Here is a 14,816-nt window from a genome sequence, read left to right as displayed (position 1 = left end):
ACACGCGTAGCATAGTGTTGCGTAGTGCTGCGGTCATTTTTTGCTTGCTCGCGGTCCTCAATGTCAAGTTGGCGACCGCGAGCAAGCAAAATGACATCCTGGCGAGACTTTTTCCTTGTTCGCGATCGCGAGCATGGAAAATAAACCTCCCGGCGAGATTCCCAACGCGAGAAGGTCAGGTTTCTCATTGCGAGGGGTCGCGTATGCTCGCGACCGCTCGCGATGAGAAACTACCAGTTCGCGTTGAGAAAGCTGCAGCTCGAGTAAAAATCTACTCGAGCAGCAGAAAACTACAGCTCGCACTGTGCAAGATGCCATTTTCAATGATTGCACAGTGCCGGTTGCTTGTCCGCACTGTGCAATCATTGAAAACAACATCTTGCACAGTGCGAACATGTTACTTCGCAGTTCGCGAAGTGCTACGCGTAGCTCGCGTAGTGCGAACTTCACTTTGCGTAGCTTCGCGAAGTGCTACTTCGCGAACTACGCCCACCCTTATTAATAAGCCAGGAGTGAGTGAAAGGCAATCCTCTGGAAACTCCATGAAAGATCTAATTTCTATTACGCACAAAATACTTCACTTTATTTGACATATTTGTTAATATGGAACAGTCAGATGATCCCATCTAGCGGATCCTGGCTCTGTCTTGAAAGAGAGTGTAATTATACTACAAGAAATGCTGGCCATCAAAAGAGACTCTGATGGCTTTCCGACGAAGGTGGGATTCGAACCCACGCATGCAGAGCACAATGGATTAGCAGTCCATCGCCTTAACCACTCGGCCACCTCGTCTGCCCTACAGCCCCATCTGAAACCTTGCTTCACAAAAGGTACTGAAGTGTCAATATACTGTACCTAAAAAAGAAAAAAACAGCTGAGGCAAGATCTCACATTCCACGTCTTCCCCCAATCAGGGACCTACATTTCATTTTTGGGAAATTCTTACTATGTGCTAATTACAAATATTCATAAGATTCCCCTAGACTTTGTCAGAACTGTCAAGATATAATTCTATGGGGTTTTGAATAGACAGAGCATATGTTATAGGACAATTATAGAATCTATTCCGTTTGGACTGTATTTTTAATAGTCATGATAACATGCTAGCATGTGAGTCGATCTTGCACAGTGAATGATGGAGCAGTGTCTGTCATCTACTTGGTCAGCTGTAGATGGCTCACCTGGGGAGATGTGAAAAGAGAGAGCTCCAGTGGCGCAATCGGTTAGCGCGCGGTACTTATACAGCAGTACTTGCACTGAGCCATGCCGAGGTTGTGAGTTCGAGCCTCACCTGGAGCAGCCGTGTTGTTTTTCATAAACCATTTCACAAAAAGTAAAGTTTAAACTCAGAGTATGGACGGCCCTTGCTAGAGAGTCTTTACTTCTTATAGGATCTACGTGTCCTACTCCTCTGGGTGCCAAATATCACATATCCTCCGCGATGCTCAGTTTAAACATTCCATGATGTGCCATCTTGCATTTCATGCAAACACCACATCAGTGCATTTAAAAATACATTTGTAGAATAATAAATATGATGAAAACAGTGTTCTCACATGATAACCATAAACTGAAGAGCTGCAAAAAATGCTGTATCAGCTACTTACAATAAAAGGTGACTCGAAAAAACTAGCAAAAGAAGAGCATCATCATATTAAAGGTTCTATTCACCATCTTGAGTTGCACCATAGCAGCTTATGGTGCTTTTCTGCTCAGAGTGTGCCTCCAATCCCACATTCATTTTTAATTTCTTTGCAGTTTAAAAACCAACAATTACTGCTCGAAGTTCACTTTTCAAAACCATTCAACCTATTAAATGTATTTCTCTAACCTATGAATGTGGTCCATGTTCACTTTTCCTCATCTTCATCTCGATACTCCTTTCCCAGAAACCAGGTTCACTTCTTCATTCAACCCACCCTTCCAAGGTCACCAAATCTTTGAAGCAAGTCTGCCTATTCTCCCTTTCTCTCTATGTACAAGATACCTTGTATCATTTGAATGGACAGCAGGAGAGAAGGATATTTATGGTGAGTGGGGGTGGGGTTTTGAGGAGTAACCTCATTTGCCTAAGAGCCGGGGTATCTGGGAAAAAAAGTATTTTATGGGGGAAGACTTTCACATCTCCTTGGTGAAATTTGTAGGGCCTTATAACATCCTTTCTGTGGATGCAGATTCAGTCGGAACAGAGGTCCTAGTCCTCGCTCTGCCTTTCAAAGGAACTGTAAATATGCATGGCTTATTTGGCTTTGCCCGGCAGGGCTTGCCCGGCAGGGTGAGAATGGCGTTTGTCAGGCGTTCGTCAGGCGATCGGAAGGGGTGAGGCAATAATGTATAATTCAATGATCTTCATGATATTTTCTTGATAATATGAAAGCAGGAAAGGGAAGCTTGGCAATAAGCAATCCTAAAGCAAGGTGTGACTCCAGGGAAGAATGACTTGAAAACAACATACAGAAAGACTCATGTAAAAAGGCCCTGATGAGGCTTGAACTCATGACCCCTGGTTTACAAGACCAGTGCTCTGCCACTGAGCTACAAGGCCAGTCTGCACGCAGGATGTAAATTGCAACATGTATTCTTACTGAGGTATGAATATATCTATGATTTTGAGACTCTGTATGGAAACGTAGTTGCATATGAATGTCCACGTGCGCGCACACATTGAAGACCATGCTTAAGGCACTTTTTTTGGAAGTATGAAAAACTACATTTTCATATGAGAAAATAAGAGTTTTCGCATTCAAGACCATACCGATAGCTCTAGTTAGTATGTCTGCAATCAGTGACATATAGAGAACCCACTTATTAGAAGTGATCTGTCTCTGTGGGGCAGACATATGTTAACAGTCATTCATTTGAGAAGGCCTAAACTTTAGGAGTAAGAGCTGCTTTCTTATCAATCTATTTATCCAAACTGGTTAATAAGCCAGGAGTGAGTGAAAGGCAATCCTCTGGAAACTCCATGAAAGATCTAATTTCTATTACGCACAAAATACTTCACTTTATTTGACATATTTGTTAAAATGGAACAGTCAGATGATCCCATCTAGTGGATCCTGGCTCTGTCTTGAAAGAGAGTGTAATTATACTACAAGAAATGCTGGCCATCAAAAGAGACTCTGATGGCTTTCTGACGAAGGTGGGATTCGAACCCACGCGTGCAGAGCACAATGGATTAGCAGTCCATCGCCTTAACCACTCGGCCACCTCGTCTGCCCTACAGCCCCATCTGAAACCTTGCTTCACAAAAGGTACTGAAGTGTCAATATACTGTACCTAAAAAAGAAAAAAACAGCTGAGGCAAGATCTCACATTCCACGTCTTCCCCCAATCAGGGACCTACATTTCATTTTTGGGAAATTCTTACTATGTGCTAATTACAAATATTCATAAGATTCCCCTAGACTTTGTCAGAACTGTCAAGATATAATTCTATGGGGTTTTGAATAGACAGAGCATATGTTATAGGACAATTATAGAATCTATTCCGTTTGGACTGTATTTTTAATAGTCATGATAACATGCTAGCATGTGAGTCGATCTTGCACAGTGAATGATGGAGCAGTGTCTGTCATCTACTTGGTCAGCTGTAGATGGCTCACCTGGGGAGATGTGAAAAGAGAGAGCTCCAGTTTACGCAATAGGTTAGCGCGCGGTACTTATACAGCAGTACTTGCACTGAGCCATGCCGAGGTTGTGAGTTCGAGCCTCACCTGTAGCAGCTGTGTTGATTTTCATAAACCATTTCACAAAAAGTAAAGTTTAAACTCAGAGTATGGACGGCCCTTGCTAGAGAGTCTTTACTTCTTATAGGATCTACGTGTCCTACTCCTCTGGGTGCCAAATATCACATATCCTCCGCGATGCTCAGTTTAAACATTCCATGATGTGCCATCTTGCATTTCATGCAAACACCACATCAGTGCATTTAAAAATACATTTGTAGAATAATAAATATGATGAAAACAGTGTTCTCACATGATAACCATAAACTGAAGAGCTGCAAAAAATGCTGTATCAGCTACTTACAATAAAAGGTGACTCGAAAAAACTAGCAAAAGAAGAGCATCATCATATTAAAGGTTCTATTCACCATCTTGAGTTGCACCATAGCAGCTTATGGTGCTTTTCTGCTCAGAGTGTGCCTCCAATCCCACATTAATTTTTAATTTCTTTGCAGTTTAAAAACCAACAATTACTGCTCGAAGTTCACTTTTCAAAACCATTCAACCTATTAAATGTATTTCTCTAACATATGAATGTGGTCCATGTTCACTTTTCCTCATCTTCATCTCGATACTCCTTTCCCAGAAACCAGGTTCACTTCTTCATTCAACCCACCCATCCAAGGTCACCAAATCTTTGAAGCAAGTCTGCCTATTCTCCCTTTCTCTCTATGTACAAGATACCTTGTATCATTTGAATGGACAGCAGGAGAGAAGGATATTTATGGTGAGTGGGGGTGGGGTTTTGAGGAGTAACCTCATTTGCCTAAGAGCCGGGGGATCTGGGAAAAAAAGTATTTTATGGGGGAAGACTTTCACATCTCCTTGGTGAAATTTGTAGGGCCTTATAACATCCTTTCTGTGGATGCAGATTCAGTCGGAACAGAGGTCCTAGTCCTCGCTCTGCCTTTCAAAGGAACTGTAAATATGCATGGCTTATTTGGCTTTGCCCGGCAGGGCTTGCCCGGCAGGGTGAGAATGGCGTTTGTCAGGCGTTCGTCATGCGATCGGAAGGGGTGAGGCAATAATGTATAATTCAATGATCTTCATGATATTTTCTTGATAATATGAAAGCAGGAAAGGGAAGCTTGGCAATAAGCAATCCTAAAGCAAGGTGTGACTCCAGGGAAGAATGACTTGAAAACAACATACAGAAAGACTCATGTAAAAAGGCCCTGATGAGGCTTGAACTCATGACCCCTGGTTTACAAGACCAGTGCTCTGCCACTGAGCTACAAGGCCAGTCTGCACGCAGGATGTAAAATGCAACATGTATTCTTACTGAGGTATGAATATATCTATGATTTTGAGACTCTGTATGGAAACGTAGTTGCATATGAATGTCCACGTGCGCGCACACATTGAAGACCATGCTTAAGGCACTTTTTTTGGAAGTATGAAAAACTACATTTTCATATGAGAAAATAAGAGTTTTCGCATTCAAGACCATACCGATAGCTCTAGTTAGTATGTCTGCAATCAGTGACATATAGAGAACCCACTTATTAGAAGTGATCTGTCTCTGTGGGGCAGACATATGTTAACAGTCATTCATTTGAGACGGCCTAAACTTTAGGAGTAAGAGCTGCTTTCTTATCAATCTATTTATCCAAACTGGTTAATAAGCCAGGAGTGAGTGAAAGGCAATCCTCTGGAAACTCCATGAAAGATCTAATTTCTATTACGCACAAAATACTTCACTTTATTTGACATATTTGTTAAAATGGAACAGTCAGATGATCCCATCTAGTGGATCATGGCTCTGTCTTGAAAGAGAGTGTAATTATACTACAAGAAATGCTGGCCATCAAAAGAGACTCTGATGGCTTTCCGACGAAGGTGGGATTCGAACCCACGCGTGCAGAGCACAATGGATTAGCAGTCCATCGCCTTAACCACTCGGCCACCTCGTCTGCCCTACAGCCCCATCTGAAACCTTGCTTCACAAAAGGTACTGAAGTATCAATATACTGTACCTAAAAAAGAAAAAAACAGCTGAGGCAAGATCTCACATTCCACGTCTTCCCCCAATCAGGGACCTACATTTCATTTTTGGGAAATTCTTACTATGTGCTAATTACAAATATTCATAAGATTCCCCTAGACTTTGTCAGAACTGTCAAGATATAATTCTATGGGGTTTTGAATAGACAAAGCATATGTTATAGGACAATTATAGAATCTATTCCGTTTGGACTGTATTTTTAATAGTCATGATAACATGCTAGCATGTGAGTCGATCTTGCACAGTGAATGATGGAGCAGTGTCTGTCATCTACTTGGTCAGCTGTAGATGGCTCACCTGGGGAGATGTGAAAAGAGAGAGCTCCAGTGGCGCAATCGGTTAGCGCGCGGTACTTATACAGCAGTACTTGCACTGAGCCATGCCGAGGTTGTGAGTTCGAGCCTCACCTGGAGCAGCCGTGTTGTTTTTCATAAACCATTTCACAAAAAGTAAAGTTTAAACTCAGAGTATGGACGGCCCTTGCTAGAGAGTCTTTACTTCTTATAGGATCTACGTGTCCTACTCCTCTGGGTGCCAAATATCACATATCCTCCGCGATGCTCAGTTTAAACATTCCATGATGTGCCATCTTGCATTTCATGCAAACACCACATCAGTGCATTTAAAAATACATTTGTAGAATAATAAATATGATGAAAACTGTGTTCTCACATGATAACCATAAACTGAAGAGCTGCAAAAAATGCTGTATCAGCTACTTACAATAAAAGGTGACTCGAAAAAACTAGCAAAAGAAGAGCATCATCATATTAAAGGTTCTATTCACCATCTTGAGTTGCACCATAGCAGCTTATGGTGCTTTTCTGTTCAGAGTGTGCCTCCAATCCCACATTCATTTTTAATTTCTTTGCAGTTTAAAAACCAACAATTACTGCTCGAAGTTCACTTTTCAAAACCATTCAACCTATTAAATGTATTTCTCTAACCTATGAATGTGGTCCATGTTCACTTTTCCTCATCTTCATCTCGATACTCCTTTCCCAGAAACCAGGTTCACTTCTTCATTCAACCCACCCATCCAAAGTCACCAAATCTTTGAAGCAAGTCTGCCTATTCTCCCTTTCTCTCTATGTACAAGATACCTTGTATCATTTGAATGGACAGCAGGAGAGAAGGATATTTATGGTGAGTGGGGGTGGGGTTTTGAGGAGTAACCTCATTTGCCTAAGAGCCGGGGTATCTGGGAAAAAAAGTATTTTATGGGGGAAGACTTTCACATCTCCTTGGTGAAATTTGTAGGGCCTTATAACATCCTTTCTGTGGATGCAGATTCAGTCGGAACAGAGGTCCTAGTCCTAGCTCTGCCTTTCAAAGGAACTGTAAATATGCATGGCTTATTTGGCTTTGCCCGGCAGGGTGAGAATGGCGTTTGTCAGGCGTTCGTCAGGCGATCGGAAGTGGTGAGGCAATAATTTATAATTCAATGATCTTCATGATATTTTCTTGATAATATGAAAGCAGGAAAGGGAAGCTTGGCAATAAGCAATCCTAAAGCAAGGTGTGACTTCCGGGAAGAATGACTTGAAAACAACATACAGAAAGACTCATGTAAAAAGGCCCTGATGAGGCTTGAACTCATGACCCCTGGTTTACAAGACCAGTGCTCTGCCACTGAGCTACAAGGCCAGTCTGCACGCAGGATGTAAATTGCAACATGTATTCTTACTGAGGTATGAATATATCTATGATTTTGAGACTCTGTATGGAAACGTAGTTGCATATGAATGTCCACGTGCGCGCACACATTGAAGACCATGCTTAAGGCACTTTTTTTGGAAGTATGAAAAACTACATTTTCATATGAGAAAATAAGAGTTTTCGCATTCAAGACCATACCGATAGCTCTAGTTAGTATGTCTGCAATCAGTGACATATAGAGAACCCACTTATTAGAAGTGATCTGTCTCTGTGGGGCAGACATATGTTAACAGTCATTCATTTGAGACGGCCTAAACTTTAGGAGTAAGAGCTGCTTTCTTATCAATCTATTTATCCAAACTGGTTAATAAGTAGGCCTGGGCGAAGCACTACGCTACGCTCGCGTAGTTTGCGAAGTTCGCGCTACTTCGCACTACGCGAACTGCACGTAGCACAGTGCGAACACGCGTAGCATAGTGTTGCGTAGTGCTGCGGTCATTTTTTGCTTGCTCGCGGTCCTCAATGTCAAGTTGGCGACCGCGAGCAAGCAAAATGACATCCTGGCGAGACTTTTTCCTTGTTCGCGATCGCGAGCATGGAAAATAAACCTCCCGGCGAGATTCCCAACGCGAGAAGGTCAGGTTTCTCATTGCGAGGGGTCGCGTATGCTCGCGACCGCTCGCGATGAGAAACTACCAGTTCGCGTTGAGAAAGCTGCAGCTCGAGTAAAAATCTACTCGAGCAGCAGAAAACTACAGCTCGCACTGTGCAAGATGCCATTTTCAATGATTGCACAGTGCCGGTTGCTTGTCCGCACTGTGCAATCATTGAAAACAACATCTTGCACAGTGCGAACATGTTACTTCGCAGTTCGCGAAGTGCTACGCGTAGCTCGCGTAGTGCGAACTTCACTTTGCGTAGCTTCGCGAAGTGCTACTTCGCGAACTACGCCCACCCTTATTAATAAGCCAGGAGTGAGTGAAAGGCAATCCTCTGGAAACTCCATGAAAGATCTAATTTCTATTACGCACAAAATACTTCACTTTATTTGACATATTTGTTAAAATGGAACAGTCAGATGATCCCATCTAGCGGATCCTGGCTCTGTCTTGAAAGAGAGTGTAATTATACTACAAGAAATGCTGGCCATCAAAAGAGACTCTGATGGCTTTCCGACGAAGGTGGGATTCGAACCCACGCGTGCAGAGCACAATGGATTAGCAGTCCATCGCCTTAACCACTCGGCCACCTCGTCTGCCCTACAGCCCCATCTGAAACCTTGCTTCACAAAAGGTACTGAAGTGTCAATATACTGTACCTAAAAAAGAAAAAAACAGCTGAGGCAAGATCTCACATTCCACGTCTTCCCCCAATCAGGGACCTACATTTCATTTTTGGGAAATTCTTACTATGTGCTAATTACAAATATTCATAAGATTCCCCTAGACTTTGTCAGAACTGTCAAGATATAATTCTATGGGGTTTTGAATAGACAGAGCATATGTTATAGGACAATTATAGAATCTATTCCGTTTGGACTGTATTTTTAATAGTCATGATAACATGCTAGCATGTGAGTCGATCTTGCACAGTGAATGATGGAGCAGTGTCTGTCATCTACTTGGTCAGCTGTAGATGGCTCACCTGGGGAGATGTGAAAAGAGAGAGCTCCAGTGGCGCAATCGGTTAGCGCGCGGTACTTATACAGCAGTACTTGCACTGAGCCATGCCGAGGTTGTGAGTTCGAGCCTCACCTGGAGCAGCCGTGTTGTTTTTCATAAACCATTTCACAAAAAGTAAAGTTTAAACTCAGAGTATGGACGGCCCTTGCTAGAGAGTCTTTACTTCTTATAGGATCTACGTGTCCTACTCCTCTGGGTGCCAAATATCACATATCCTCCGCGATGCTCAGTTTAAACATTCCATGATGTGCCATCTTGCATTTCATGCAAACACCACATCAGTGCATTTAAAAATACATTTGTAGAATAATAAATATGATGAAAACTGTGTTCTCACATGATAACCATAAACTGAAGAGCTGCAAAAAATGCTGTATCAGCTACTTACAATAAAAGGTGACTCGAAAAAACTAGCAAAAGAAGAGCATCATCATATTAAAGGTTCTATTCACCATCTTGAGTTGCACCATAGCAGCTTATGGTGCTTTTCTGTTCAGAGTGTGCCTCCAATCCCACATTCATTTTTAATTTCTTTGCAGTTTAAAAACCAACAATTACTGCTCGAAGTTCACTTTTCAAAACCATTCAACCTATTAAATGTATTTCTCTAACCTATGAATGTGGTCCATGTTCACTTTTCCTCATCTTCATCTCGATACTCCTTTCCCAGAAACCAGGTTCACTTCTTCATTCAACCCACCCATCCAAAGTCACCAAATCTTTGAAGCAAGTCTGCCTATTCTCCCTTTCTCTCTATGTACAAGATACCTTGTATCATTTGAATGGACAGCAGGAGAGAAGGATATTTATGGTGAGTGGGGGTGGGGTTTTGAGGAGTAACCTCATTTGCCTAAGAGCCGGGGTATCTGGGAAAAAAAGTATTTTATGGGGGAAGACTTTCACATCTCCTTGGTGAAATTTGTAGGGCCTTATAACATCCTTTCTGTGGATGCAGATTCAGTCGGAACAGAGGTCCTAGTCCTAGCTCTGCCTTTCAAAGGAACTGTAAATATGCATGGCTTATTTGGCTTTGCCCGGCAGGGTGAGAATGGCGTTTGTCAGGCGTTCGTCAGGCGATCGGAAGTGGTGAGGCAATAATTTATAATTCAATGATCTTCATGATATTTTCTTGATAATATGAAAGCAGGAAAGGGAAGCTTGGCAATAAGCAATCCTAAAGCAAGGTGTGACTTCCGGGAAGAATGACTTGAAAACAACATACAGAAAGACTCATGTAAAAAGGCCCTGATGAGGCTTGAACTCATGACCCCTGGTTTACAAGACCAGTGCTCTGCCACTGAGCTACAAGGCCAGTCTGCACGCAGGATGTAAATTGCAACATGTATTCTTACTGAGGTATGAATATATCTATGATTTTGAGACTCTGTATGGAAACGTAGTTGCATATGAATGTCCACGTGCGCGCACACATTGAAGACCATGCTTAAGGCACTTTTTTTGGAAGTATGAAAAACTACATTTTCATATGAGAAAATAAGAGTTTTCGCATTCAAGACCATACCGATAGCTCTAGTTAGTATGTCTGCAATCAGTGACATATAGAGAACCCACTTATTAGAAGTGATCTGTCTCTGTGGGGCAGACATATGTTAACAGTCATTCATTTGAGACGGCCTAAACTTTAGGAGTAAGAGCTGCTTTCTTATCAATCTATTTATCCAAACTGGTTAATAAGTAGGCCTGGGCGAAGCACTACGCTACGCTCGCGTAGTTTGCGAAGTTCGCGCTACTTCGCACTACGCGAACTGCACGTAGCACAGTGCGAACACGCGTAGCATAGTGTTGCGTAGTGCTGCGGTCATTTTTTGCTTGCTCGCGGTCCTCAATGTCAAGTTGGCGACCGCGAGCAAGCAAAATGACATCCTGGCGAGACTTTTTCCTTGTTCGCGATCGCGAGCATGGAAAATAAACCTCCCGGCGAGATTCCCAACGCGAGAAGGTCAGGTTTCTCATTGCGAGGGGTCGCGTATGCTCGCGACCGCTCGCGATGAGAAACTACCAGTTCGCGTTGAGAAAGCTGCAGCTCGAGTAAAAATCTACTCGAGCAGCAGAAAACTACAGCTCGCACTGTGCAAGATGCCATTTTCAATGATTGCACAGTGCCGGTTGCTTGTCCGCACTGTGCAATCATTGAAAACAACATCTTGCACAGTGCGAACATGTTACTTCGCAGTTCGCGAAGTGCTACGCGTAGCTCGCGTAGTGCGAACTTCACTTTGCGTAGCTTCGCGAAGTGCTACTTCGCGAACTACGCCCACCCTTATTAATAAGCCAGGAGTGAGTGAAAGGCAATCCTCTGGAAACTCCATGAAAGATCTAATTTCTATTACGCACAAAATACTTCACTTTATTTGACATATTTGTTAAAATGGAACAGTCAGATGATCCCATCTAGCGGATCCTGGCTCTGTCTTGAAAGAGAGTGTAATTATACTACAAGAAATGCTGGCCATCAAAAGAGACTCTGATGGCTTTCCGACGAAGGTGGGATTCGAACCCACGCGTGCAGAGCACAATGGATTAGCAGTCCATCGCCTTAACCACTCGGCCACCTCGTCTGCCCTACAGCCCCATCTGAAACCTTGCTTCACAAAAGGTACTGAAGTGTCAATATACTGTACCTAAAAAAGAAAAAAACAGCTGAGGCAAGATCTCACATTCCACGTCTTCCCCCAATCAGGGACCTACATTTCATTTTTGGGAAATTCTTACTATGTGCTAATTACAAATATTCATAAGATTCCCCTAGACTTTGTCAGAACTGTCAAGATATAATTCTATGGGGTTTTGAATAGACAGAGCATATGTTATAGGACAATTATAGAATCTATTCCGTTTGGACTGTATTTTTAATAGTCATGATAACATGCTAGCATGTGAGTCGATCTTGCACAGTGAATGATGGAGCAGTGTCTGTCATCTACTTGGTCAGCTGTAGATGGCTCACCTGGGGAGATGTGAAAAGAGAGAGCTCCAGTGGCGCAATCGGTTAGCGCGCGGTACTTATACAGCAGTACTTGCACTGAGCCATGCCGAGGTTGTGAGTTCGAGCCTCACCTGGAGCAGCCGTGTTGTTTTTCATAAACCATTTCACAAAAAGTAAAGTTTAAACTCAGAGTATGGACGGCCCTTGCTAGAGAGTCTTTACTTCTTATAGGATCTACGTGTCCTACTCCTCTGGGTGCCAAATATCACATATCCTCCGCGATGCTCAGTTTAAACATTCCATGATGTGCCATCTTGCATTTCATGCAAACACCACATCAGTGCATTTAAAAATACATTTGTAGAATAATAAATATGATGAAAACTGTGTTCTCACATGATAACCATAAACTGAAGAGCTGCAAAAAATGCTGTATCAGCTACTTACAATAAAAGGTGACTCGAAAAAACTAGCAAAAGAAGAGCATCATCATATTAAAGGTTCTATTCACCATCTTGAGTTGCACCATAGCAGCTTATGGTGCTTTTCTGCTCAGAGTGTGCCTCCAATCCCACATTCATTTTTAATTTCTTTGCAGTTTAAAAACCAACAATTACTGCTCGAAGTTCACTTTTCAAAACCATTCAACCTATTAAATGTATTTCTCTAACCTATGAATGTGGTCCATGTTCACTTTTCCTCATCTTCATCTCGATACTCCTTTCCCAGAAACCAGGTTCACTTCTTCATTCAACCCACCCTTCCAAGGTCACCAAATCTTTGAAGCAAGTCTGCCTATTCTCCCTTTCTCTCTATGTACAAGATACCTTGTATCATTTGAATGGACAGCAGGAGAGAAGGATATTTATGGTGAGTGGGGGTGGGGTTTTGAGGAGTAACCTCATTTGCCTAAGAGCCGGGGTATCTGGGAAAAAAAGTATTTTATGGGGGAAGACTTTCACATCTCCTTGGTGAAATTTGTAGGGCCTTATAACATCCTTTCTGTGGATGCAGATTCAGTCGGAACAGAGGTCCTAGTCCTCGCTCTGCCTTTCAAAGGAACTGTAAATATGCATGGCTTATTTGGCTTTGCCCGGCAGGGCTTGCCCGGCAGGGTGAGAATGGCGTTTGTCAGGCGTTCGTCAGGCGATCGGAAGGGGTGAGGCAATAATGTATAATTCAATGATCTTCATGATATTTTCTTGATAATATGAAAGCAGGAAAGGGAAGCTTGGCAATAAGCAATCCTAAAGCAAGGTGTGACTCCAGGGAAGAATGACTTGAAAACAACATACAGAAAGACTCATGTAAAAAGGCCCTGATGAGGCTTGAACTCATGACCCCTGGTTTACAAGACCAGTGCTCTGCCACTGAGCTACAAGGCCAGTCTGCACGCAGGATGTAAATTGCAACATGTATTCTTACTGAGGTATGAATATATCTATGATTTTGAGACTCTGTATGGAAACGTAGTTGCATATGAATGTCCACGTGCGCGCACACATTGAAGACCATGCTTAAGGCACTTTTTTTGGAAGTATGAAAAACTACATTTTCATATGAGAAAATAAGAGTTTTCGCATTCAAGACCATACCGATAGCTCTAGTTAGTATGTCTGCAATCAGTGACATATAGAGAACCCACTTATTAGAAGTGATCTGTCTCTGTGGGGCAGACATATGTTAACAGTCATTCATTTGAGAAGGCCTAAACTTTAGGAGTAAGAGCTGCTTTCTTATCAATCTATTTATCCAAACTGGTTAATAAGCCAGGAGTGAGTGAAAGGCAATCCTCTGGAAACTCCATGAAAGATCTAATTTCTATTACGCACAAAATACTTCACTTTATTTGACATATTTGTTAAAATGGAACAGTCAGATGATCCCATCTAGTGGATCCTGGCTCTGTCTTGAAAGAGAGTGTAATTATACTACAAGAAATGCTGGCCATCAAAAGAGACTCTGATGGCTTTCCGACGAAGGTGGGATTCGAACCCACGCGTGCAGAGCACAATGGATTAGCAGTCCATCGCCTTAACCACTCGGCCACCTCGTCTGCCCTACAGCCCCATCTGAAACCTTGCTTCACAAAAGGTACTGAAGTGTCAATATACTGTACCTAAAAAAGAAAAAAACAGCTGAGGCAAGATCTCACATTCCACGTCTTCCCCCAATCAGGGACCTACATTTCATTTTTGGGAAATTCTTACTATGTGCTAATTACAAATATTCATAAGATTCCCCTAGACTTTGTCAGAACTGTCAAGATATAATTCTATGGGGTTTTGAATAGACAGAGCATATGTTATAGGACAATTATAGAATCTATTCCGTTTGGACTGTATTTTTAATAGTCATGATAACATGCTAGCATGTGAGTCGATCTTGCACAGTGAATGATGGAGCAGTGTCTGTCATCTACTTGGTCAGCTGTAGATGGCTCACCTGGGGAGATGTGAAAAGAGAGAGCTCCAGTTTACGCAATAGGTTAGCGCGCGGTACTTATACAGCAGTACTTGCACTGAGCCATGCCGAGGTTGTGAGTTCGAGCCTCACCTGTAGCAGCTGTGTTGATTTTCATAAACCATTTCACAAAAAGTAAAGTTTAAACTCAGAGTATGGACGGCCCTTGCTAGAGAGTCTTTACTTCTTATAGGATCTACGTGTCCTACTCCTCTGGGTGCCAAATATCACATATCCTCCGCGATGCTCAGTTTAAACATTCCATGATGTGCCATCTTGCATTTCATGCAAACACCACATCAGTGCATTTAAAAATACATTTGTAGAATAA

At 42.4% G+C, this 14,816-nt stretch overlaps 14 non-coding genes across 14 annotated transcripts; 4 read left to right on the top strand and 10 right to left on the bottom strand.

Annotated features, from left to right (window-relative positions):
• The first annotated feature begins 1,205 nt into the window (after positions 1-1,205).
• Positions 1,206-1,300, top strand: TRNAI-UAU (transfer RNA isoleucine (anticodon UAU)). Its single transcript has 2 exons — positions 1,206-1,243; positions 1,265-1,300. It is a non-coding gene; the product is annotated as a tRNA-Ile (tRNA).
• A 1,174-nt stretch (positions 1,301-2,474) lies between these two features.
• Positions 2,475-2,546, bottom strand: TRNAT-UGU (transfer RNA threonine (anticodon UGU)). The gene has a single exon. It is a non-coding gene; the product is annotated as a tRNA-Thr (tRNA).
• Positions 2,547-3,135: 589 nt separating this feature from the next.
• TRNAS-GCU (transfer RNA serine (anticodon GCU)) lies at positions 3,136-3,217 on the bottom strand. Its single transcript has one exon. It is a non-coding gene; the product is annotated as a tRNA-Ser (tRNA).
• Positions 3,218-4,899: 1,682 nt separating this feature from the next.
• TRNAT-UGU (transfer RNA threonine (anticodon UGU)) lies at positions 4,900-4,971 on the bottom strand. The gene has a single exon. It is a non-coding gene; the product is annotated as a tRNA-Thr (tRNA).
• Positions 4,972-5,560: 589 nt separating this feature from the next.
• Positions 5,561-5,642, bottom strand: TRNAS-GCU (transfer RNA serine (anticodon GCU)). Its single transcript has one exon. It is a non-coding gene; the product is annotated as a tRNA-Ser (tRNA).
• Positions 5,643-6,054: 412 nt separating this feature from the next.
• On the top strand, positions 6,055-6,149 carry TRNAI-UAU (transfer RNA isoleucine (anticodon UAU)). The gene is made up of 2 exons: positions 6,055-6,092; positions 6,114-6,149. It is a non-coding gene; the product is annotated as a tRNA-Ile (tRNA).
• Positions 6,150-7,309: 1,160 nt separating this feature from the next.
• TRNAT-UGU (transfer RNA threonine (anticodon UGU)) lies at positions 7,310-7,381 on the bottom strand. The gene has a single exon. It is a non-coding gene; the product is annotated as a tRNA-Thr (tRNA).
• A 1,185-nt stretch (positions 7,382-8,566) lies between these two features.
• On the bottom strand, positions 8,567-8,648 carry TRNAS-GCU (transfer RNA serine (anticodon GCU)). The gene has a single exon. It is a non-coding gene; the product is annotated as a tRNA-Ser (tRNA).
• A 412-nt stretch (positions 8,649-9,060) lies between these two features.
• Positions 9,061-9,155, top strand: TRNAI-UAU (transfer RNA isoleucine (anticodon UAU)). The gene is made up of 2 exons: positions 9,061-9,098; positions 9,120-9,155. It is a non-coding gene; the product is annotated as a tRNA-Ile (tRNA).
• Positions 9,156-10,315: 1,160 nt separating this feature from the next.
• On the bottom strand, positions 10,316-10,387 carry TRNAT-UGU (transfer RNA threonine (anticodon UGU)). Its single transcript has one exon. It is a non-coding gene; the product is annotated as a tRNA-Thr (tRNA).
• A 1,185-nt stretch (positions 10,388-11,572) lies between these two features.
• Positions 11,573-11,654, bottom strand: TRNAS-GCU (transfer RNA serine (anticodon GCU)). Its single transcript has one exon. It is a non-coding gene; the product is annotated as a tRNA-Ser (tRNA).
• A 412-nt stretch (positions 11,655-12,066) lies between these two features.
• On the top strand, positions 12,067-12,161 carry TRNAI-UAU (transfer RNA isoleucine (anticodon UAU)). The gene is made up of 2 exons: positions 12,067-12,104; positions 12,126-12,161. It is a non-coding gene; the product is annotated as a tRNA-Ile (tRNA).
• A 1,174-nt stretch (positions 12,162-13,335) lies between these two features.
• Positions 13,336-13,407, bottom strand: TRNAT-UGU (transfer RNA threonine (anticodon UGU)). Its single transcript has one exon. It is a non-coding gene; the product is annotated as a tRNA-Thr (tRNA).
• A 589-nt stretch (positions 13,408-13,996) lies between these two features.
• TRNAS-GCU (transfer RNA serine (anticodon GCU)) lies at positions 13,997-14,078 on the bottom strand. Its single transcript has one exon. It is a non-coding gene; the product is annotated as a tRNA-Ser (tRNA).
• Positions 14,079-14,816: the final 738 nt, after the last annotated feature.

This window comes from Triturus cristatus, chromosome 12, assembly GCF_964204655.1.
Source record: "Triturus cristatus chromosome 12, aTriCri1.1, whole genome shotgun sequence".
Classification (NCBI taxonomy): domain Eukaryota; kingdom Metazoa; phylum Chordata; class Amphibia; order Caudata; family Salamandridae; genus Triturus; species Triturus cristatus.
Note: the sequence above shows the minus strand (reverse complement) of the source record. Positions and strands in the feature narration are given on the sequence as shown.